Here is a 27,058-nt window from a genome sequence, read left to right as displayed (position 1 = left end):
TATGCAAAACTTGAGTGACTCCAATGATAATTCTCTCAAAAAGCAAATGGAACAGAAAACCAGGTGACGTGGATAGCAACACAGAGGTGGAATTTTGCAGTATCATTGGAATGAAGAAAGCTGAGGCAAAATCAGAACTGTTGGGGATCAGGAAACTAAAATGTGTATGAAGAACTGATGGCTTTTCTTCTTTCTACTTTGGCGATGAGGAAAAGAAGAACAAATGCGTACTGGGATGTAGATGTTGTGTGGCTCATTAGGCTTATTTATTAGTCTAATAGCTTGCTTCTTTCTGCACTCCAGCTTCCCAGGACTTCAATTCAGGTGCTAGTGAAACTTGATGTTATGCGATAGGCTTTTGGAGTTGTTTGAAAATAGCTGGAGCCAGTATGGTCCTCTGACCTACAACCTCAGCATCATCTAAGAGCTAGAAATGCAAGAAGGAAAGCACCGCAGGCCCCAGTGACCTACTGAATCAGTGTGTGCACTCAAGTTAGAGAAGCACTAGTCCAAACCATCAGTTCTCTGCCATTGTGTTTTTTTCTGATGGCAGGAGAGACAGTAGCTAGCACACTTGGGAAGTATCTCAATCTACTGCCTGCCTGATGTGTGTTAGTAGTGTAGTGAACCTCTGTTACTGATGGGAGTAACACAGGTGAACAAGAACCCTCAGTTTGTTTGATGGGGAAAAGATTGAAAAATGCTCATCTTAAGCTACAAAAGTTAAATCCACAAATTCTAAGCATCCATCATATAGCTATCTCTCTAGACCAGAGTTTCTCAATCTCAGCACTATTGATATTTTGGACCAGATAATTCTTTGTTATGGAAGCTGTCCTGTTCATTGGTGTTTAGCAGCTTTTCTGTCCTCTATCCACTGGATGCAAGTAGCACCCCCTCAACACACAGTTACAACAACCAAAAATGCCTCCAGACATTGCCAAATATCCCTTGGGTAAGTGGGTGAGAGGCTTGGGGATAGGTGGGGTGTACAAAATTGCCCCTGGTTAAGAATCACTGCTCAAGACTTAGTCCATATTGACAAAATCCTCTATTTCTGTAGTAAAAATGGATCTTTAAAATTTATTGTTAGATTGGCAATTATATTTCGACCTCTACGACTTATCATTCTGATGAGAGTTTTTCATCTGGCTTACCAAAAAAGACATCTTGAAATACTGACCAGAAGGATGGTAAGTGGGCAAAACATGTTTGTGATTCAGAAAAATGTTTGTGTTTCGGGAAATACTGGCGAGTGTTATAGATATGTATATAATCTTCTTTATTTTTATGTTGATTTATATTTTACAAATTAATGATTGTTTTAAACTCTCAGGTTTCAGGAAACAAACGGCGATACAGGAAGGATGGATTTGACTTAGACCTCACTTACATTACTGGTTTGTGAAGTTTAACTATTGATTTACTTACATTAACTTCACATTTTTCTTGTGTGTGGGTAATTATATGTTTATTTTGGTTCTTACCTTGTCTAAAGCATTCTTTATCTGTGAAGACATCTACCACTATGGTAGTGTGACATATTTGTAGTTTAACCCTGACAATGGAAAATCTCCATTGTCATCCCAAATCAGGGTTACTTGGTTACAGTACAGGGAGTTGAAGGAATTTTCAGCTGACTCCATTTGTTTGGTTTAGAATTTGTTGAGTTCTACTAGTTATCCTGGGTCTCAAGGATCTCAGAGAGACCTGTTCTCTTGCTGGAACCCTTTGTAGGTCTCAGGTTTCTGAGTCAGGAGCACTGGAGCACCCTGGGAGTTCCCACAATTGCTGGATCCCAGATCTCTCGTTTTTCTTTAGTGTTCAGATAAGAAATTCTCACCATGGGGGCAGCTCCAGACTGAGATCAACACAAATCTGTTGCATTTGGCTGGAAGCAGTTGAGTCTTGGGAGCACTGTGTGAGTTTAGTGGTCATTATATTGGATATTTTAATATGTTATGTTGATTATTCTGAGGGTTAGTTAGCTTTTTTGTCATTCTCAATCCTGAAATTTCTTTTTTATGAAAAAAGAGTCTGATTATATGTAAATTAAGTTCTCATTTATTGTTTCACATGTATAATAACATCTGTAATAGTGACTATTTTGACTTCCAGGGCGTATTATTGCCATGTCATTCCCATCTTCTGGAAAACACTCTTTCTATAGGAATCCCATTAAGGTAAGGGTATTTATCTAACAAATGCTCATTTTTCTCAGTAAACAGACTATGGAGTTATAAATTTAATATAACTTATAACACGTAGGTGGCAGTATTCTCCTAAAAATATACTCGTTCAGGTAAAAAATTTAATGCATATTATATATACATATATATTATTCCATTTATAAATATATATAATTTATATAATAATATAAATTCATCTCTTATAGAAGGATAAAAATATAACATGGCCTCCCTTAGAATAATATACGTATATTTGTATTTAAAATTATATATTTTATATATAATATATTATATGGTATATATTATATAAATATAATTGTACTTAATCATATTACATAACATAATATATGTTATTTATTATTTTATTATAATATGTATTATATCCCACGTTATATTATATAATATGTTATTATATGTGTGATATAATATACCCTGTATACTAGATTACATGTAAATGTACAATATTATTCTAAGGAGGCAAATTTTATATTTTTCTGTTTCTGTAAGAGATGAATTATATGTAATGTATATTTATAAATATAAATAATATATAACTACCACAAAACCCTATAATTCACATGGTAAAATGTGGAAACTATGACCAAAATAGGAAAACTTCTAGAGCTGTCAGAAAAAGACAAGACAAAAAGCTTTCTTGCATATGTATAAACTAAATGTGATACTGTCCTCAAAGTTTAAAAATTGTAATTATTACCTTCCCATTTAAAAACTTTAATTCTAAATTTAAAAAAATCTATACACAAACCACTGATTAACCAGACTCCGCCCACCAAAAATTGTCAATAATAAGCAGGACCCAGAGGAGCTGATAATTCACTGTTCCTATATGAACAACTCTCTCAGGATGTATCCCATAAAGTACTTTATTTTACAACCTACTTCTCTTGTAAAACTAAACCTCCACTTTATTACATAGGAATTTATACAGTATAAAACTAGAAGTGTATGTAAAATACTGCATCTAAATGTTTCCAATAGTCTTGTCATCAGTGACTTCTCTGGCATCATCATCGTTTTCCATGGATGATTCTGAGAGAATCTCTCCATGTCTACTGGTATTGGATCCTACTAATTCTTCTGTTTCATGGCAGTCACAGTCGCTACTTACAGGGCCTTATATTTGCACTACCTTCAGAATGTAAATCTTTCTCAGCTTGAGACCAATGAGATTCCTCCATTTGGTTATTTTTCTCAGAAGTCTCTTCATTCACAGTTAGTTAAGGCATCAGATTCTTTTTCTTGACTTTTTTCCTTTCTGGGATCATTTCTGTTGATGTCATTAAAGACTCTCTTCTGCCTCTTCATCCTCCTCTGTACAGTGCTGCCTGATACAACTACTTTGTCTGTCTTTATTCTTAGATGAAGATGATTTTGTTTCTTCTATCATAACTGAAGAAATTTCACTTGAAGTTGTTTGGCCATCTCTCTGACTTCTCCTTCTTTGTCAAACTTGAGTCTTTTTACCTCATGCTCCTCAGCTTCCACAGCATCTTCATTTGATGTTTATTTACTTGGTGATTAGATTACCACTTTATTAGACAAGGACACAACTCAGGAACAGCCAGATAGAAGAGATGCATAGGGCAATGCATGGGGGAAGGGGCACAAAGCTTCTAAACCCTCTCCAGGCTCCCTTTTCTCTCACTTTTCTCCGGTGAGCATTTCCACCTGCTCACCAACCCAGGAAACCTGTACTTCTTTAAAACTATCTTGACTTTCCTAGGTCCTTTGAATTTCTATATAAATTTTAGAATCAGCTTGTTAATTTACACATACACACACACACATACCCTGCTGGTATTTTAACTTGGATGACATTGACTACATAGCTTGACTTGGGGAGAATCAACATCTAAAAATATTGAGTCTTGCAACCCATAAACATAATATATCTCTGAATTTATTTAGGTCTTCTTTAATTTCTTTTAGCAGTATTTTCACTGTACAGGCTTTGCACATCTTTTGTTAGCTTTATCCCTATTTGATGGATTTTGATGCTATTTTAAATGGTATTTTTAAATTTTCATTTTCTAATTATTTGCTGGGAATATAACTGATTTTTGTATGTATTTCCAGCACCCTTCATAAATTCATGCATTTATTTTAATAATTAATTTGTATATTCTTTGGGATATTTTACATACATAATCATGTAATTTACTACTTTAATCCCACTTTTTGTACTTTTCATTTCTTTTTCTTTCTTTATTCAGCTGTCTAGGACCTCCAATGTAATGTTGAATAGAAGTGGTAAGACTAGACAGCCTTGCCTTGTTCCCAAATTTAGGTTGAAAGAATTAGCTATTTCAATATTAGAATGATATTTTCTAGAGGCTTTTTGTAGCTATCCTTTACCAGATTAAGAAACTTCCATTTTATTTATAGTTTGCTAAGAGTTTTTAATCATCGATCGGTGCTGAATATATCATATACTTTTTCTGCATCTACTGAGATAATCAAAATGTTTTTCTCTTATTCCATTGAGATTTTCGAATATTAAAACAATATTTTCTATTCCTGGAATAAACCCCCTTTGGTCTTAATGTATTATCCTTTTTAATATATCATTAGATTCTATTTGCTAATATTTTATTTAGAAATTTTTGTATATACTAATGAGATATTAACCTTCAATTTTCTTTTCTTGAAATGTACTTATTAACTGGCCTGCAAGGAATTTTCATGCCATATTTGCCAGCATTGGGTCTTCTCATTAAAAAGGAAAGGCTAATTTTATGGGTGAAAATGGCATTTCATTACTGTTTTGGCATCTTTATTGGTGAGGCTAAATATTTATCTTTGCAGGTTGTTAGCCAGTTGGATTTTCTCTTTTGTGAATTGCCACTTTTATTTATGGCCTATTTATCTATAGGGTGAGAGAGTAATCTTTAAATTGTTGTTACTGTGTTATTAGTTTGTACTACTATAACTAGTTTATAGATTACACTAGGCATAGTCCTTATTCTCTCAATTTTACTGAAGAATCTCCTGTCATTTGTTTGTTGTACTGTGGCTTTTTTTAAACAGAAATTTCAAATTTTTGTGAAGTCAAACCTAAATCTGTTGATCTTCCATTGATAATCCTTAGTTCTTCCTCATCCAAAGAATTGATTGATGTTCATTTACATTTCTTAGAGATATTTGTGGCTTTGTATATTTGATACCTCAGTCCATCTGGATTTTATCTTGGTGTAGGGATCCCACACATTTTTGACACGTGTAAGACTATTTATCCCCCCTACCACAGTGCTATGCAGACTCAGAGTGTTTCTGTTTTTGATTTATTATTTCCTCCTGACAGGGATAACCAATTTAACAAATTGATCATTTTGATACCTTAATTTTTCTTTTTCTCAATATTAAGCCAGTAAACATTGCTATAAGGGTACTGTACTAATCAATTTTTGACATTTTTTACAGTCACTTTTGTTTTTGGCAGAGATACATGCACATGTGTGTGTTGCAGTTGGATAAGTTTGCTGGAAATATTGTTGTATTAGTATGGTGATATTAACTGTATTTTAAATAATAAACACTATTTATTATTTTTAGTTATACATATATACATATATGTGTGTATAACATACACATATATACACATACACACATACATATTCATTTTAGAAAATAAGAAAACACAGATGAGCCAAGAAATTCTCCATATTGTTACCATTTATCTAAAATTTGACATAATGTGTTTATCTTTTTCTGTCATGCACACACATACACACAATCATACATACTTTTTTGCATTTATTTATTTAAGTAATGCTTAGGTAGATGGTAAAATCCAGATCATTATCTAAAATACATATCTATGTAGAATTAGATCTAGATAAGAATCATATAGTACTGCGAATTAATGAGTAGGAGTAAATTCACTTAAAACTAGTCAACCAGCTAATTTCCTTGTCTGGTATCTTTAAACAATGTGTATTTATAGTAGAGGCTAATCAGGGTAGTCAAGCACAACCTTGTGGGCTATTTGAAAACTATCAGTGGGTTAGATGTGATTTGGAATGCACATACTCTTATAGTCCCTGAATCTCCCCTAAAAGGTGCTAAGTGAGGGACAAGTGAATAAAAGGTAATAACCATTTCAGGCTACTCCTAGGAAGTGGCTTATGTTGGTGCCATGTGGATATATGTAATATATGTGTCCATCGATTTTAGGAAGTTGTGCGGTTCCTGGACACCAAGCATCGAAACCACTACCAAGTCTACAATCTATGCAGTACGTACTTAACTAGATATTTTCCTACTATAGATAGAAAACAAATCACTGCACGTAAGAAGACGATTCAGTTTTTACATTTCATTTAGTCATAAGTATTTGGTAGTGGTGGGAAGTGAGTTAAAAAATCTCCATCTTGCTCTTGGCCCTATTTGGTGGGAAAAGATAGCTCAACAGCACGAAGTGCCCCGTGAGCGAGACAGGAGGCTGGGGTAGAGGCGGAGCCATTTTAGGAGTCTGTATGCTCTAGTGGTTTTAGGTGAAGAAAATATTTCTGTTTTTCCTGCCAGCTCCTGTTTTGAAGACAGATAATTCAACAAACTCATTCTCTAACCCACTAGGAGTGGGGTGTGAGGAGAGCAGGGCCCTACACAGAAAAAAAAGAAAACGGTGTAGAAAACAGATTATATCTCAGCTTACTACTTTGTCTTTCTTGATTTTCTCCTCTTCCTGTACATTAAATTATCATTTTCAGGAGGCAAACATTTTGGTCGACCACATTTGCTTCTGCTCTGTGGTGCTTAACTACCCTATAATAATGTAATGAGTAGCCTGCTAGAAAATTAAAAGCAAGTCCTATTAAGCAAACCAAAATAGGTTGAACTTAGGTTACTCAAGATGGACAAACCACTACTGTCCTTATATTTTTGAGACCCTTAAGTTTCTTTTAGAGCAGGAGGAGCCAGTCAGAAAGCTCCTTTTAAAGGTGAATAAGGAATTTCTAACAGAAAAGCATAACTTATTCATAACTTGATCATTTACTTTGTTTATTAGATATAGAGGTATGACCCATGCATCATCTATTTTAGGTGAAAGATCTTACAATCCTAAGCGTTTCCACCACAGGGTCCATCGAATCATGATTGATGATCACAATGTGCCCACTCTAAAGTAAGTTTCTTGCCAAGTTGGCTGTCAGAAGAGGGCTAAATGAATTGAGCTCAATTTTTTTGAAGTACTTTAATTCAACTAAAAATTTTACATTTGAAATCAGAGAGATGCTGACTCTTTCGAAGGAAGTCATTGAGTGGATGGCTGAGGATAAAAGAAACATTGTGGTGATTCACTGTAAAGGTGGAAAAGGTAAAAACATTTTTCTTTTTATTTCTCTTTTTGTAGAGAAATGTGAAAAACATATTAAGGTACAAGACCAAGACATACTGCTATTAATCAGTGTGTTAATAATTGTTAACACTTTTTAATATTTGCTTCAAGACTGAAGAAAGGGAAGGAAAGGGGGGAGTAGGGGAGGAAGGCAGAGAGTAAAGAAGGGAAGAAAATAGGAATAAAAACTAAGAAATTTCCGTTGTTATTGACTATTTGGTTTCTTCATTTTTGATTTGCTAAAATAATCTGTCAAAATACAGTGTTTAGAAACTGTCTGAGCACTTGTGTTCTATTTAAGATTGTTCTTAAACTTTGTGAGAGGCTTTTAAAGTTAAGGGCACCAACAGTGATGCTATTTCAAAAACCAAATCTACTGGAATTTTTATAGTGTAATGATACAAAGAAGATGATTTTGGTGGGTGTACAATGAAAAAAAAAGCTGTTAGTAAATCCAACCAATTTAAGTTGAATTAGATTTTCTCTCATTCAACTTTAGACTTTTAATAATCATCCAAGCATATTTCACAATTTTTGACAAAGAATTATGTTTTTGGTGAGCCGTAAAATGGTTTTTTATATTGAATTCCGGGAAAACATAACTCTGTAAAACTGCCGTATATATTTGAGTAGAATCAAGTTTTAGTCTTATTTGAAAACTAGTTTCAAGCCCATTAGTGAGTAGGCAAGTTCTGTCTCCAGATCCACAGGTTGAAATATTCTGTATATGTTAGCAATTTACAATACCATGGATAAATGAAGAATATAGAGGTTGAACCACATGGAACTGTCAGTTTTGGACCATCTTTCATTAATAAAAATGGCCATTTCACATGGCTCAACCTAAAATATTATAATTTCAAGCAATTGGCTTCACTATTCTTTTAATTGAAGCTAATTCCCTGCTTGAAGGAAAACATTCATTTCAAATTTCATTTTTTTCTTTTTTCTGAGAGAGGACTATTCTGTGTTCACATGTCTTTCATCGATTTCCCTTTAGGATTGTTTGGAGGGCTGGTGTTCAGCTGGTGCACATCAGAGCAGCCTCTTTTTTTTAAATTGTCATTCGTATCAGTTTTCCTCTATCTATCTATCCATTATCTATCTATCTATCTATCCATTAAATCAATCTTATTATCTATCTATTTATTATAAATCTATCTATCCATTAAATCAATCTTATTAATTATATTACTCAAATCTTTCTATTTAGTATTTCTTTTCTTTTTTACTATTTCTTTGTATCAACTATTTTGTATGTTGATTTCTTCTTTTAATTCTATCAACTTTTGCTTTTTATATTTCATAGTGTGTTGTTAGGTGCATGCAAATGCATGATTATTATATCTTCTCAGTGGGTTATTTCTGTTATAAATTTTTCATCATTTTACATTCAACCTTTCTGTGTCATTTTGGTTTAGATATGTCTCTTTAAAGAGCATATACCTGCATCATTAAAAATGCAATCTCAGTATCTTCATTTTCCATGTATTTATTGCAATTGCTGACATATTTGGACTTATTTATGACATTCAGCTATATGTTTTATATTTACCACAATTTTTCTATGCTTCTTTTTATCTACTTTCCTGCATTCTGTGGATCCTCTCACCCTTTTGTTTTTCCTATAATGGTTTATTTTGAGGTTTCTTGGCTTTAACTCCTACCTACCAGCTTGACTCCTCTCTCCATTTCTGATCCTCTGAGTTTTCCTTGCCTTTTTATTTTTGAGTTCAGCCATTTTTTTTCTTTATCATTTCCATATGTTTGATACAGAGGTAGAAGTTTTCAATCTATCATTGGTGCTCAAACTATCATCTTGATTTAGAAATAGTCTTTTTAACTTTCAATCATCTTTGTTAGATTTCTTGAACTTTAATGCAAAGAGTACCCAGATTTAATATTCTCAGTACCCTTGTAAAGAAAACTCTTTAGATTTCTTAGAATAAATATTCTTTTATCTTTTATGGGAAAACGTAAGAGAAACCTCCTTGCCAGATTTGCCAGATAAATAACAAAATACCTCAGATGAAGCAAAAAAAAAAAAAAAAAAAAAAAAGGGGTCCAGCAAAGAAAACTCCAAAAACAGTGATCCAGGTGCAGTGAAGAAATACTGAAAAGACCAGAGGAGTCAAGCAAGCCTGCAGGTGACTGGAAAAGGCAGTCACATCAGTGGGATATAAAGGAGCTCAAGACTAAGATAGATACATTGATGTAGAACAGTCTTTCTCAAAGTGTGCATATTATTATGCAGTTGGTAATGGTGGGATAATTAGCATTGAACTGTCCAGATTTAAAACCTAGGACCATCGCTAACCATTTAGGTGAGTTAGATAGCCATTCAAAACCTCAGTTTTCCCATCTGTAAAATGGGAATTGTAATACTTACCTTAAAGGATTGTTAAGAAATTAAAATGAAGTAATGCATATTACACTGTGTAGTAGAGCGCCTGATACATAGTAAACAGTGAGTAAATGGTAGCTATTATAATTATTAAAATAGAGTCTAAAGACAGCCAGCACCAGAATCGTTAATGAGGAGGAAGTGACCATAGCAAGTGTAGACTAGAGAGTCAAGGTGCTTGTCTGTAAAAGGACAGAGAGAAGTTAGTTGTCTGAGCATTTGGGGCTGATAGTGAGTGTTGTTTATAAGATAGGGTAAGGGGAGCTGAATATGTTTATTTGCCAAGGGAAAGGAGTCAAAGAGAGGGAGTGGTTGAAGACACAGAAGAGTAGGGCCTGATAAAGTCAAAACCCTGAGTTGAGAGAAGGGGATGGGATCCAGAGCCCAAGTGGAGGATTTGGCTGAATTAAGAGGAGAAACTCGTCACAAGTGAGATTCAAGGGAAGAGGTGTAGTCACAGGAATAGATGTAGTTACAGGAAGCTTGTAAGGGGGATTCAGGGAAGCAACACGTTATCGGAGATCCTGCCTCTGGGAAGAAAGAAATGAAGACACAAACTCAGAGTCAGTGGGAAGGCAATTGGGTTGGCGACCTAAGGAATGTAGGGAAAATTTCAACCAAATTCTAAGGGAACCAAGAAAAAGAACTGACTAGCACCATTGAGAAGTGTTTTGGCTGCAGTGAGGGTCTAGCTTAAGTGTCAGACCATTAATTGACATTATTACCAACGTGAAAAGTTGCGTGATTTTTCTCCAGCGGTTCTCTGTATCTCTGGTGTTTCTGCATCTCTGTTGTCTCTACATTTCTGGTGTAGGAATGGAGGAAGTGGGTGCCCAAATGGACCCAGTATTAGGTTTTTACAGAATGGGCACAGCAAAAGGACCAGAAGCAAGAATGGCAATGTTACTGGCACTGTTATTTAGTATTGGTAAAACCAACAGTGAAATTGTCCGTCATACTTCTAGGTGGATGAGGAAGTGAAAACAAAATGAGAAAAATGAGTGGCCATGGGACTGGATGACAGGATAAATTGAAAGAGCAAATATATTCATTCATGCCTTGAACAGCAGATCCTGTCTAGATGCATTTATGTGACAGTGTACAAAGCAGATACATGCACATCTCCCATGGAGACCACAGTCTATTGTTTACAGAGAAAATATATGTATTAGATGGTGACACGTGCAATTGAAAAAATAAAAATAAGGAGAATATGTAATGGGAGAGAGGTTGCTAACTGATATGTAGATGGTCAAGGAAGGTCTTACCAATACAAAGACATTTGAGCAGAGATGTCACACAAGGAGTACTGTGAGCGTACAGATGTGTAGGGAAAAGTGGGTATAAAGAGTATCAAGAGAGTATCAGTGAAATAAATCCACCAGAACTTGGAAAATTCACATTGGGCTTGAGTGATCATAACTTTTCTTTATGTGTATGCAACAAATCCATTTAAGTATATTTGTGTTAAAATTTCTCCCTAAATTAACACCAAGGTTACTGGCTTACAATTTGGGAAATGCACTACCTCCTGATTTGCAAAGCAGGAAATGAATCAGCTCTAGGCTATCCACACCTCTCCTGCTCTCCACCATAAGGAATATCCAGGGATGCTGAGGAATCTCTTTTGCAAGTTTGTCCAGTCAGGAATTCTAAGTTTTCTGGAAAATAATTCCACTGGGCCCAAGGACTAGATTAACTGAGAACTCTCTCACAGCTTCATCAGCTATCTTTTATACATGTCTTTTACCAATGTTTAGTCTATCCTTTTCAATTGGATTTTTTTTCCCGGTTGAGAGACTAAAAAAAAAGAAAAGAAATTGAAAAGTTGCAGTTATCAAAACATAATGATTAAAAGCACAGGCTTTGAAATGAAAGATCTAGGTTTAAATCCCAACTATGCCGTTAAAGAATTTTGCGGCATTGAGTAAATTACTTAAATTCTCCATGCTTTAGTTTTCTAATAAGTATAATGTGGATGATGACAGTTCCAACCTCATGGTCCTATTTTAGAGATTAAATGAAATGTGAAAATTATCTATCTGAAAGAAGTATCAATGGCTTGATAATATTGGCCATTATTGTTATCCTTCAACTGGTATGCTATCAGTTTTTAGCAGCAGACTTATCTTTCCTGAGTCTTTTTCTAGTAGATATACAATGAACATATTTTTATTTAAATAATAGGAGTGAATGTTTAAGCGTCTCTAGCTCTTTCAAAGTCTTTTTTAATGGATGCTACAAAGTACATTTTCATTTGAGACATTCATTGTATCAAGCAAGGCAGTCAAACTGACAAAAGGCTATTTTGGTCTGAAAATCTTGAATGAGAAATTGCTTCAGTTACATGTTAAATGCTTTAAACAACTCTAAGGGATACACACACACACACACACGTACATACATACATACATATATACATACATACATAGAGCTACCACTCTTGGTGTCTGGAAAATCACCTCAGTGCTCTGGTTATAGATTCAAGAACTTGAAATATAAGATCTGCATTGTGAGGAAGGGTGATGGACACCACTTGAGAAAGAATAAAGTTTAAGGATTGTTGCAAAAGGTCATATAAGCTGGCATTAAGGTATCTAGCTATTTGACTATGTGAAAGTTTCTTAAACTTACAGAACCTCAGTTTCTTTATGCCAGGTTGTTTACCTCACTGAGGTGTTGTAAAGATTATATGAGATCTGTAAAGCATTACCCAAATGTTAGTTGTTATCATTATGAAAGCCAAAAATTGTATTATATTTAGAGGTGCAAGATGCTTTTGCCGACTTCAGGATAACAAAAGCTCTCTTACGACTTCCATCTGACCAACTTGGTGGATTATTTCATGTTCTCCATCCCCTCCATAAACACACCTATTGGTGTCCATTGGCATGTTGAAAACTTGTAGCTAGTATGCTTCTTTTTAGTATGCCTATGTGTTTCTGCTTCCACCAGTGTCTGCCAGTTCTACTTGTTATTATACTTATGTCAAATAATCAAATATTATGTAGATCTGTAAAATGTCAGAGTGAACAGAGAGAGTTACAATTTTATGAAACCTAAGTTGAATGTTTCAAGAAGATTCAATGAAGCTGACTGCCTACAACCAAAATTGCAGCTGAATTAAATGCAAGTACGACTAATGTAAAACATTGGGAGAAAAATTCCAGTAGTAAAATCTAGAAGGATCCTGCACTTAGATTGCTCGGAAGAATCTGAAGCTAGAAATATGGATGAGGCAATGGTTTATACCATGAGTCTGGCCTTTCCAAGAAAAAACTCCAGTTGGGGGCACTCAAAATGTTAAAACCTTGGTCCAATATCAGAAGTTTAGTGAATGAATGTACATTTATGTTTTAAGTTAAAATAAAATATTGGAGGCAAGTATGTATCATTTTTACGATTCCCCGCTGTACACGACTTGACTGGATGAGAGAGCATCTACTTTGTCTGTGCTTGTACTTGTCTACAGTCACAAGGACATGAATCTGCAAAAGTTTTCTTCAAATGGGAAAATATCAGAGTTATAGAGACCAGAAATGTCCTTGAAAATTGAAATGTTAACAGTCTATACAACTGAGAGCCAGGTTGTTAATGGTCAGTAGCTTCCTTTAGCAAGAAGCTTTTATTTGTAATAGCAGACGGTGGTACAAAGTCCTCTTTGGAAGCACTTGGCTTAGAATAGTGTTTTTCAAACTATGGGTTGCAAAATAAGTTTAGTAGTCCATTAAACAAACAAACAAAAAAGGACTAGAAAATAGAGTGCATCTCAAGTTAGAAGAGTAAGTTTGGAATTACATAAAATAAGTTCAGCATATACTGGCTAAGACAAAAGCTACAGATCATCGTAAAAATAAAAGTAACATGTTTTTTAAACTCAGATTTTGTATGGCAGGACAAAAATATCAATTGGAATAAAACATAAGAGACTTCGAGAATGAAATGACATGAAATCAAGGGTTTGCTTTACAATGCTATAGAGGAAAGAGAGAGAAAGAGGGAGAGAGGGAAGAAAGGAAGGAAGAAGGAAGAGAAATTAAACAAGTACAGCAATATAACATGATAATTATAGAATCTGGGAAACAGGTATATGGGGGTTCATTATACTACTCTTTTTGCTTTCATATATGTTTTGTAACACACTTAAAAACTCTAATGAAAATGTAAGGAGTAAAGGGTATTCAAATACTCGATAGTGTTTTGGGTTCTGACCATGTTTTATCTTTTATAGGTACTTTTAGTTAGAAAAACAGGGTATGTAATTAGGTCTTAATTGGTAAGCAGCTCTTTAGCTTTGGAGTCCTAGAGCAGAGCTGATTGCTTCTGCCTATTACTGCAGCCCCCAGCAGCAGTAACTCAAGAACGGCATACGCGTGCCCATGTGCGTTCATGCACAGAGTTAGGGCAGAATTCCAGGTGGAACCTCTGAGCAGTGAAACAGCTTTGACTATTTCTGAATTGAAATATTTTGAACAAGCACTTTCAGAGTGAAAGAAAATCAATCCAAAATGAACTCTTAGGATATTTCTAAGAGTATTTTTATACCAAGTATTATCATGAACATTGGTTCACGAACTGTTTTCTTTTCCAGGACGGACTGGTACTATGGTTTGTGCCTGCCTGATTGCCTGTGAAATATTTGTAACTGCAGAGGTATGAAAGATGTTACTATCAACTCTGTCCTGTGCTGATTGAATTCGCTAGTTCTGAAACCTTACTGGTAGGATGTTAAGATGATCCTTTGAGTCATGGTACTTATGAAAATGTAATTGGAGAGGTGGTTATTAGAAAGCTTGGTTTTAATACATCCTTGTTTAACTTGCTCTAGTTAGTAACTAACCTAGGTACCTCTTACTCTGGGCCAAGATGAGGGTGATGTCAGTGACACACTCACCTTGGGCACAAAAATTAAGGGAATGCCAAAAATTTTAGTAATTAAGATAAACAATATTCTAATTCAATACTTTCAAAAATAAAAATTAATGCAAAAACTCCATGATGTATACAATAGCAACATTTTAAATAGAAACAGGACTCAATAGGGGCAGGATTGAGATGAGATGAGTAAGGTCCAAGTTATGCAATTGTACAAATACTCAGCAATCTAGATGTTTTACTCGCCTCCCCTAGTCCCAGATCTGCTGTTACTCCCACCAACTGCAGAATTCTTCCTTCCTCACAAGAATAGTACCAAGATTGATGAGGTAAATTCTCCAAAGGACCTTAAACATCCTCAGAAGTGCTAGGAAGATAGACGGTATCATTTTTCAACTCAGAGCAAAGTCTTGCCCGAATATTTATTATCTTTGCGTACTCAGTATATGTGGGGTCTGTGCCCTCTAGAAATTTGTGAGAAGACAGAGTGGGCTGTTTCTACGTCTTTAAGTAGGGTCGTCAGTCTTTTTTCTGCCATGATCTTGCTGAGAGGTTACCACTTAAAGGACACACTCTCAGCAGCTCTGCTCCTCGTTTGGCCGCCAGTCCAGATAAGAGGAGCTGTGGGTTATGCACAATGCCCAGCACTCTAATTCCACCATCTTCTTTTTTTCTAATTTGAGACACACAAATTATAAAATGGATGTTCTAGGACAGTGTTTTTCAAACTACGGATCATGATCTATCAGTGAGTTGTAAATCAACTTATTGGGTTGTGACCAGCATGTTTTTTAATAAAATAAAATAGATTAAATAGAAAATGTCAAATGGTAGTATTATTTTGTGAAACTTTTGTTTCAGGGGTGTGTGTGTGTGTGTGTCCTAGGTTTATTAATGTAGATTGTAGCTTTAAAAATAAAAAGATCAGGGCCGGCCCAGTGGCACAGTTCCACTTTGGCGGCCCGGAGTTTGCCGGTTCGGATCCCAGCTGCGGACATGGCACCGCTTGGCAAGCCATGTTGTGGTAGGCGTCCCACATATAAAGTAGAGGAAGATGGGCCCAGATGTGAGCTCAGGGCCAGTCTTCCTCAGCAAAAAGAGGAGGACTGGCAGTAGTTAGCTCAGGGCTAATCTTCCTCAAAAAAAAATAAATAAAATAAATAAAAAAATAAAAAGATCAAAAGCCATTGACCCAGAGCCCTAGACTGAGAGCCAGAGACCTATGCTCTGGGCCTGTGCTCTCTCAACTGGCTGCATACGTCTCCGTGACAGGTCACTTGGTTTTCTTTTGGTCTCAATCTTCCCTATTTGTAAAATGGAAAGGTAGGAAGAAGGACCAGATGATCTCTAAGGTCTTTCCAACTCTGAAACTCCATGTCTTTATCAACCTTTGGATGAGAGCAGACCTTCATGTTGCCTTCTTAGTTTTGTTATATTGGATAGCCTCTGCCCAAAGACCACTGATTTAAGGAAATAATGTGCCTTGGAAACTTTAAGAATACCTTATATAGGAAAGGAAAGTGAAAATGAGCCATGATTGGATTGTCCCCTTTTCTATAGGAGAGCCTTTATTATTTTGGAGAACGACGAACAGATAAAACCAGCAGCTCTAAATTTCAGGGAGTAGAAACTCCTTCCCAGGTAAGTTTCTTTTTAAAAAAAGGTGGGTTCTTTGGGGAATTTGGTTAAGATTGGTGCCTATTACTTAGTTTCATTTAGACTTTTCTCCTTTGGTGATCAGGTAGCAGCACTTGGGTGCCCCGTGACAGGCCTGGATCCTTCCCAGGGCCCGAGAGCCATGCCTATGGCATGCCTGTGCTTTGCAAGCACTGAGTTCTCCCCAGAGCATCCTGCTTTCCATTTTATATTGGTTATTGTTTACAGAATTCAGGAGTTGATTCCCCTCCCAAAGTAGGAAGGTCCAATTCTAAGGTTCCAGACCTCTGAAAATATCTAAAGTCATCAGCCTTTTATTTCCCTGCAGAAAGGAACTGAGTCTTTCACAAACCCCTACTGGGACAATTCAGCCCTTGCAGAACATCACAAGTGTGTATGTGCACACATGTGTGTGTGTGAGAGAGAGAGAGAGAGAAAGAGAGATGGGGAGGCTGTGTTTTTAAAGAGAGAGAAAAGAGGAAATTAACATTTTTCAAAAACCCATTATATACCAGTCACTATTGTACTTTTACATATATTAGCTCATTTAATATTCAGACAACCCATGTGAAATATATGCTATTACCCTATTTTTTCCTTTTGAAAACATTTTATTGTGGACTTTTTCAAATATAAGAAGTCAAGACAGGGCCGGCCTATGGCCAAGTGATTAAAGTTCCACACATTCTGTTTCTGCAGCCCAGGGTTTGCAGGTTCAGATCCCAGGTGCAGACCTACTCCATTCATCAGCCATGCTTTGGAGGCATCCCACATACAAAGTAGAGGGTGATTGGCACAGATGTTAGCTCAGGGACAATCTTCCTCAAGCAAAAAAAAAGAGCAAGATTGGCAATGGATGTTAGCTCAGGGTGAAACTTACTCACACACACACAAAGAGTCAAGACAATCATATAATAAATTCCTTACAGTCACCTCACCACTTCAACAATCATTTCATCATGTAGCCAACCATGTTTCATCCATTCTCTCCCCATTCTCCTCGCACGTGTGCACACACACACACTCACTCTCCATCCTTTCTCTATACCTGGATTATTTTGAAGGAAATCCCAGACATCAGATCATTTTATCCAACAGATATTTTAGTGTGACATCTAACATAAAGACTCTTTAAAAAACCCTTAAAACCATTTATCATATCTAAGAATATTATACCTTAATAATATCTTAATAATTTCAAATGTCTACTCCATGTTTAAATTTCCACAATTATCTTTAAATCTTTTTTTAAATTTAGTTTGTTTCAATCAGGGTCTAAACAAGGGCCACACATTTCATTTGGTTTCTTTGTCTGTTAAGTCTCTTTTAGTTTATAGGTTTTCCATCTCTCTTCTTTATTCCTTGTACTTTGTTTATTGAAGGAACTTGGACATTTATCCTATAGAGTTTACAACATACTAGACTTTGTTGAACCAGGCTAAGTGCTTTGTATTCATTATCTCCTTTAATACTCTCAATAACTCCATGAGAGGGCACCATTGTGATTCCCATTTTACAGATTAGAACATTGAAGTTCAGTGAAATTTTTTTGAACCAAGAACTCAAGTCTAGATCTGTCAGACTCTGAAGCCCATTATTTCCCATCCTCTGCACAGCATCTCATCTGTTTTTGCCTTTTCTATATTGCCTCTCAAACCGAAGTGAGAGTTGGTTGGCAATTGTTAAGTAGATGTGGATGCGGCTGTGAAAGAAAGTTTTCTTTGAATGAAGTGATGGGAGCTGAATAGATAACCTTGGCCTTGTTAGCTGGCTCTGGAAATTTAGTAACTGCTGGCTCTAGAAGTTTAGTTTGGGGCAAAAGAACTCAGCCTTATCCGCTGATACTTTTCTGCCACACCCAAGAAAAAAAAAAGATAGTAATAAGCTATAGGCTAAAAGTAATACTTGAACTTACTGAAGCCCAGCTCTAATCATGACATTTCCATGCTCAAAATCCATAATGGCTCCCCTCTGCCAAGGGCAACAAATATAAACATTTTAATCTGGCATCAAGATCTTATTTTTCCAACCATTTCTTCCATAACGTACATTCACATGTCCTACGCTCTAACACGTTTGGACCATTTGCTGTTTCTCAGCCTGGTACCACTTTATACCCACATGCTGTTGCTCATGTGGACCCTTTTTCCTGGAGTCCTTTTCTCTTCCCAGCCTGATGTAGTCTCTTGCTTTTTCAGTTTTTATATCCCTTTGTGTTTCTTTTAGGGACTAAGTGACTTTATATTATTCTCTAGCTATTTGAAGTGGCGACTTCTCTGCCCCTTTTGCAGACAAGGCCCATGTCTTACCCATCTTCCCAACCTTGGCATCCCAAAGCACCTCTTATAGTATCTCCTTTGTTTGTAGTGAATGCTTACTAAATAGATGCTTGTCTTATTAACTTCTGTTACAAACCCTGTTGTTTTAGGCTGAAGGAGAAGGAAGAGTGAGAGTAAGAGCAGCTTTAGGGCCATGATGGGTTACATCCTTTAATGAAAGATCAAGAATCTAGTGGCAGAAGCCAAGGGGACGCTAGATGTAACTCCTTCAAGGACTCTCGCTGTACAGATTCCCTTCCCCATTTCTTCTGTAGTCATGCACAGTTTCTCTAACTTTGGTCCAGAACTGGCACTCCCTAGGCTACAACTGAATCTTTTCTGATTCACTGGGAGAGCAATACAAGGACCCGGCCCCAGGTTTCCGAGCTGTGTTGGCAAAGCCCCAGGACAGAGTTCCCTCCATGTGGGGAGGTAATTCTGAGATACCATCAAATTCTGACCCTGCATTGTGGGCCATTCTACAGACTACATTTCATCCACCTCTGAGTTAAGAAATTGCAAGAGCGCTTCCCTTGACTGGCCCTTTCCAATGCAAAGTATGGCAGTTAATTTAACACTTCTCATTGGGTGCAGAAGAGTCCGCGAACTTTTAAGTCCAGTTGATTCAGTACCTGAACTCTTCAGCTTCTTGAAGAAAGATTCAAGGAGAGAGCCCTTGTGAGCAGCCTGCCACAGGAGAAGAACTAGACTAAAAAGGACAGGGCTTCCTTGAAAATAGAATTGGGGAAATGCAAAGTGAAGGAACGAGAGAAGAATATGTATCTACCACTGGCCTAGAGAAGTCTTCCTCTTGAGTTTTCACATCTGCCGTTCTCTCATGCCTAGGAGGCGACTCTCCACCAAACCACAAGCCTTCCTTTAACTCCGTCACAGTCAAGCTTCTACCCTTGGATCGACCTTTTTCACAGTTGCAGTTAGCTGCATCTCACTGTAATGTTGTTGAAACTGCTTTGTTGGTTCTGGTTGGTCAACCTCTCAGTCATAGCAGCCTATAAGCAACACCTGGCTCCTTTCTTGTTCCTTCCCCACAGCACTTAGTTCAGTATCTTTTTTTAAGGTAGATATTCAGTCGTGAGGCAACATATATAAAAACGCCTATAATGGCATGTATGTAGATTCATATAATGTCATCCAATAAATGTTTCCTTAATTAATTACTCTCCTTAACAAGTTCTATGTATAGAAAAAAAATCAGGAATGCTGACTTTAGACTTTTCATCTCCACTTAAACTGAGGCTTCTGTTGTTTTGCAGAATAGGTATGTTGGATACTTTGCAGCTGTGAAAAATATCTACAATATGAATCTTCCTCCAAGAAGGATACTTATGATAAAAAAAATTATTGTTCATTCAATTCATGGTAAGTGCTTTAGTATAATTGGAAAATTGGGCAGGAAGGCCAGTGTTCTTACTATTCGAGAGAGTTTCCCTTATGGTTATATAAAACAGACAATCCCAACTCACAGTTGTCTTTTTATGTATCCTCACATATGAACCCCTCCCCCTGGAATTTCCTATTGGCCTAGCAGTGCTGTGGTCATATTAGCAACCCTTAGACATCTTCTCCGTTCCTCTCCCATCACCACTTTGGGGGGTCCATCCCCTTCCCTTTTCTCTTGTTCTTATTGCTGCTCTGGTCTCAGCCCAGGTGGACTTTTCAGAGTGCAACCTCTGATGCAGAAGAGAGGAAGGGCCTGTGAGCCCTGGAGACCACTTCTCTCTCATACCCACCTCTAGTTCAGGGGTGGTCTTGGCAGCAGCATCTCTACCATTTTCTCACCTACTCCTTTCAGAGACCCTTTGTTTTCTCACCACCCTGGTCTCTCCTTTTGCCCTCCCTCCTCCACCTGTAGCCCCCTCACTCTCAGCAGCTCCATCAAGATGTCTTAAATGCCCAAACAGCAAATGAATTTTGTTGCCACAAATTCTTTTTACAAATAACTACCGAATACCTGCTTTGGGCCAGCCCCATGCTAGTGTTTCTCTGCCCTTAAGGAGTCGCTGGGTGGTTAGCAGAGGGGCGGAATGAGTACGAAGATAAAGAGCTGACCACAGTGTTGGGAGCACACAGAGTCTGGGCCCCACCCAGCCTGGGGGTCAGGGAAAGCTTCTTGAGGGGACAGTGCTTAGATCTTCCCTACCTGAATCCACATGAGCCTGGAAAGGGTTGAGAGAAACCTGGGCTGTATGGGGTGTCTTTCAACGCCCCAACTGTTACTGATTATTACCAGGAGTAAAAATCCTTATAAGCTTCAAAAGAATTGATGTTTGCCTGCTTCAAGAATGATGGAGAGAGACTGGGATCCACCAGTGCCCAGGGAGGCAGGAAAATTGGTCAGATCGTCCATCTCTGGAACTTGAGAAAGAACAGAAAGGAAGGAAGGGAGAGGAACTGGCCTCAAGTCCCATGTCTCTATTTCTCCATCACTCACCTCTCTTTCCTGCACAGCTCACCTCCAGGAGGTGGGAAGGCAGGGATGTCTCAGCAGAAAGGGGATAGGGCCTCACTCTCACTGCCAGAGGTGCAGCAGGGGGTGAGGCTTCTGATCCCTAAAGCAACAGCCAGATTGTAGACCATGAGGAGGTGCTGAGTGCTGGACCTCTCATGGGTGGAATGGTGCCAGAGCATTGGTATCCACCCAGACAGCCTAGTGTTTTCAGCCTTCTGAAGAGTCACACAAAGTAAGATCTAGATATTTATTTTTTTTAACATTTCATCCAATCATTTACAGATAAAAGAATCTTTAAATAAATATATATAAACTACATAGTTGAAAAGATAGATTACAGTTGTTAAAATATAAAATGCTTTTTTCAAATTATTTACATACCTCCTCCATGCACACACACCCACCCATATCACCATCACCAAGAGGTGGTGGTGAGGAATTTTGGTGGATTACCACAAACAGATTATGTAGGTTTCTGGCTTCTGAAACCAACTTCAACCTAGTAGCATTGTTTCTGTGGGAAATTTTGGTCTAGATTTTCAAGCAAGCATCATGCAGGCAAAGCCTAGAAACATAGCCTGTTCTAGCAGGAGGCTGCCCAGTAGAGGTCAGAAGCGCTTTGCTCCCCTTCCTTCCCACACTCAGTGGGGCCCTGCACACTAGACTGCAAGGCTGCTTTATTCCACAGAGTGAGAGGCAACACAGTTGGCTGTTGGAGCAGTTTCTTCCTCTAAGAAATTTAAACCCAACTATAGACCAACTGGATGGTGTGAGAGCCTGTATGGTACCTGAGTGCACACTCTGCCTCAGTTTCCTCTTTGTTAACAATGGGAATAACAGTATCTATACAAACTTCTGTGAGTATTAAACTATTCAAAACAGGCAAACAGGCATTTAGTCTAATGGAGTTTTTTTTAAAGATCGGCACCTGAGCTGTTGCCAATCTTTTTTTTTTTTTTTTCTGCTTTATCTTCCCCAATCCCCCCGGTAGACAGCTATATATCTTCGTTGCACATCCTTCTAGTTGTGGCATGTGGGACGCCGCCTCAACGTGGCCTGACGAGCAGTGCCATGTCCACACCCAGGATCTGAACCAGCGAAACCCTGGGCCGCGGCAGCGGAGCGCGCGGACTGAACTGCCCGGCCACGGGGCGGCCTCCTAGTTTAATGGAGTTTTAATGCATTTCTCTAATATGAACAATGAGAATAAGATTAGTTTCTCAAAATCCTAAGCTTAGAAATGTTTTTAATAAGTTCTAGAATTTCATATGTTGTTCCAGTCTGATATTGTATCCTAAGACTGTGACCTCTCTCTTAATATCTTGAATTTTATTTAAACTCTGTGGAGACATTTAGTAAAACCATAAGGTGCAGATGTGGTGAACAGAGGAACTAACCCAAATTTTTAAGTACTGCAGGTGAAAAATGGAGAATTTCATGCATTTGGTTTCCTAATCTCGGGCTAACATAAAATAGAGGATTTTAAAAGTCCAATTTGAGATTCCTCATGAAGACTTCCAGATAGAAAGTTGTGACCTTAGCAGCTGTTCAGTACAATGTGGGTCTAGGCTTGTGGGGCCAACTTAAGAAGGCCTCTATGGGAAGTTAAAATTCTTGCTGCACCATGTAAATCATCAGGCCAAACCTAATGACACCAGCCTTCTTTTGGAATAATAATCTTCCTTTCAGATTGTTTTGATCACAACAGAAAGGGGATGGGAGACTGTCAGGAAAAAGTGTGGAAGACTTTGAAACAGGCAGTGTCTTGTCTAGGGTGCCCTTCCGTGGTTCCCTCCACCTCTCATGGTCTTTAAGCTATTCTACAACTCTGTAAGTTGTAGAAAACTGATAATAATGCAAATAATTTTTGTACATAGAAATGCAAATTAGTTGTGTTCAGTGAAAAGTGATTGATTGTTGACAGTTTTATATCTGTAAATTCATCATTCCTTATTTGCCTATAAATGTGCAGTACTTTGAACCAGCTGTAACATTTTACTGGTTCCTTATTAATTAAGGAGTTAAATAAAATTTTTAATGTGTGTTAAAAAAATGCAAGGTACAGGACAGTACTATGGTATGCAACAATTTCTGTAAGACAAAAGGGGGCAGTAATGTGGATTCATATTTGTGTGTGTGTACACATAAAATTCTCTGGGAGAATATATATTCATATTTGATTATGTATGCATGAAAAGCAAGAAACTAATAGTAGCGATTATCTATTTGGGGCTGGAGAACTAAACGGGAAGATGGGTGAGACAGAGACTTTTCACTTCATCTGTTTTACCTTTTATTTTTAAGTCATGTAAGTATACTTCAATTATTTAAAAAATTTTAAAGGTGTGAGAATTAATTTAAGCTTATAAATCAATGCCCTTTTCTTGTCATGTGATAAGCATTTGACTTAGTTTAGTTCTACATTTTACTGATCTCTGGTAGACATCAGTAGGAAGAAGATTTGCAACTGGAATAGGACAGAGGGAGCTGAGGCAAAGAAACCATGATTCCTAATGACAAATCAATAATACAGTATTTGGGGCTGGCCCCGTGGCCGAGTGGTTAACTTCGCATGCTCCGCTGCAGGCGGCCCAGGGTTTCGTTGGTCTGAATCCTGGGCATGGACATGGCACTGCTCATCAAACCACGCTGAGGCGGCGTCCCACATGCCACAACTAGAAGGACCCACAACAAAGAATATACAACTATGTACCGGGGGGCTTTGGGGAGAAAAAGGAAAAAAATAAAATCTTAAAAAAAAAAAAAAGGCTATAAAAAAACATGAAAAAAAATAATACGGTATTAGAGAAAGCAACACAAACATAATATAAGATGAACAATCAAGAATGATTAGTATATGGGGGGGCCTGGTGGCGCAGCAGTTAAGTGCACATGTTCCGCTTCTTAGCGGCCCAGGGTTCGCCGGTTCGGATCCTGGGTGTGGACATGGCACCGCTTGGCACGCCATGCTGTGGTAGGCGTCCCACATATAAAGTAGAGGAAGATGGGCATGCATGTTAGCTCAGGACCAGCGTTCCTCAGCAAAAAAGAGGAGGACTGGCAGTAGTTAGCTCAGGGCTAATCTTCCTTGGAAAAAAAAAAAAAGAATGATTAGTATATGACTTTATTTGAATATTTGTTTTAGTTTTGTACCTTTAGTTCCATGCATATTTAAGTGAAATATGCAGGGTTGAAAGGAAAACAATAAAAATTAATTGGAGGCTTGAGAAACCAGCCCTTGGAGGAAATGCTAAGGGAAGTGGGCCATTGGAATTGAAAAAGGAGCAAGAAACCATCTGTCTGTAAATACATCCTGAGCACCGTAGAAATGTTTGGATACAGCTATTCGATATTTTCAGAGACTGCGCTAAGAACTGGACTTAAATTTGTTAAGAAACATCATGATTAGAAGTCTGAAGAAAGAAACACATTAACAAGGAAGGTTGCAAGTCACCTTTTCTATTTTTTTTCTTAGAAAGATGAAAAGATGAGATTCTAAGTCTTAGAAGCTGACCTATATGACTTTTTATTTTTCTCCAGCCTTATAATGTCTGCTTTAGGAGACAGATTTGGGCTTAAAGCCTTGTCCTTCAAAGACAAAATCTATGCATGTCCCAAATGTTTCTATATTGACACGTTGTTAGCTGGGATAATCTTTTCTCGTTTTAATCCATAATTTTAATTGGGGAGACATTTTGATCTTTGCTCTAACCAGCCTAACTTTTTAATTTCATTCAGGTGTTGGAAATGGAAATGGACGTGATCTGAAAGTACAAATAATAATGCGTAAAAGGATTGTCTTTGTCTGTGCTGCTTCCAAGAACTGTAGGGTAAGAGAAAGCACGTGAACTGAAAATTCTGGTATTTGTCTCAATCTCAATGTCAAATCAGCATCTTGACCTCCCCAGACCAGTGCTCACCACAAAGAGAGGCCAAGTTGCTTTCTGGTTACCATCCGACTGAGTGTCCCTAGTCAGAGCTAAATTAAACTCACTGTTCAAACTAGTTTTTTCAGGGCATTTTCCAGAATATATTTTCAGTTCAGAGTGTTGCATTGTCTTTCATTTTTCCATAAATGTCAAGCAGTTTCCCAGGAATCTACCAGAGTATTTTTTCTTTTTAAAGGAATCCTTTTGGTTTTTTTTTTTTTTTAAGATTCGCACCTGAGTTAATATCTGTTGCCAATCTTATTTGTTTTTTCTTCTTCTTCTCCCCAAAGGCCTCTCCCCCACCCCCTGCCAGTACGTAGGTGTATATTCTAGTTGTAGATTCTTCTGGTTGTGCTTTGTGGGATGCTGCCTCATGGTCCTTTTATTGGATGGCACTGATTGTGAAATTTTAGTGTGCATGAAAATCACCTAGGAGCTTGTAAGATGCAGATTCCTAGGTTGCACCCCAAAAGTATAATTCAGGAAATTTGGAATGGGGCCCAGGAATCTCTAGACTTAGTGATGTCCCAAGTCATTCTAACTCAGATGTCCCATGGAACTGCTCTGTGAGAAACAATGCAAGAGGAATCTCTTTACCCAAAGCAATGGGAGCTGGTAGTCAATGTTTTCTTACATGTTGGAGAAATGCCTAAGACTATGGACCTTTTCTGAAGCAATAAGCAAGCTTCCTTAATGGGTCTAAGAAAAATTAACTTTTAAAATTCTCAGGCTTTTGTCTCTAGTTCTACTATTACCTCTCCAACAGCACTCCTTTCCCTTCTTTTTGTGCCCCCCTCCCAACTGAGGGCACTCACCGAGGCCTGATCCTTGGCTTTCTGCTCTTCTCTCCACACATACTCTATTGTTGGTTCTGTTCATCCATCCCCCTGGCTTAAACTATAATTTTTTTCTTTCATTCACTCAATATATTTATGAGCACCCACTGTGTGATAGATACTGGAGCTACAACATGGACAGTCTCTGCCCTAACAATTCAAACACATTTGTCAATATGTATTTATCAAATGAGCTTTTCCTCTGCTTCTGCAAATGACACCAGCATTCTCTCGCTCAGGCCTTCAAATTTGGTATTATCTCTGGTTCTCTCTTTGCCTTGGCCCCCTATATTCAGTTAGTCACCAATTCCCGCTGATTATACCTTTGAAATCTCTCTTCACTCTCTCCCTTCCTTTCTGTTCCCATTGCTACCACCTAGTCTAGGACCTCATTTGCTCACGCCTAGATTTCTACAATCATCTCCTTACCTTTTCTTTCTCCTTATAATGCAGTATATAGGATCCTGCAATATGCATCCTGAAATACTGCTCTCATTGTGAAAAGCTTATAGGTAGAGCAGAAGACAAACTGCGTGCCCATGGTCAAAGCCAGTTACTATATTTGGCTCAGTATTCTTATCTGTAAAATAAAGATTACATCTCAAGTGTTGTGAGGATTAAATTACATAATATAGTTGAAGTTGCTTTGTGAGCTATTAATCACTAAATAAATGTTATATGTGATAATTATCAGGCCACTTTGTCACAAAGGAAATGCCCCACCATATTCTTCAACAACTTCCTTCTTATTTCCCTGGCTCTTCAACTCTCAAGATACAGCCCTATCATACCTGAGCTTATTTCCATCATAACTTGACCTGCAGTCTCCACTCCAAGTAGACTGGGTCCCCTTTGGCCTTTGGAACACAATAATGTCTGATTCATATTTTTGTTGGTCTTTCCTCCCCCTTCCCCTTTCTGGCCCCATCCCCCACCCCCAGCTGCCTCCTGCCTGAACTGGATTATCTTTTCAATGCTCTTCTTCATTTATACAAGTCCTTCCACGCCCAACTCAATTTCTA

Source organism: Equus asinus, chromosome 11 (assembly GCF_041296235.1).
Source record: "Equus asinus isolate D_3611 breed Donkey chromosome 11, EquAss-T2T_v2, whole genome shotgun sequence".
Lineage (NCBI taxonomy): Eukaryota > Metazoa > Chordata > Mammalia > Perissodactyla > Equidae > Equus > Equus asinus.
Note: the sequence above shows the minus strand (reverse complement) of the source record.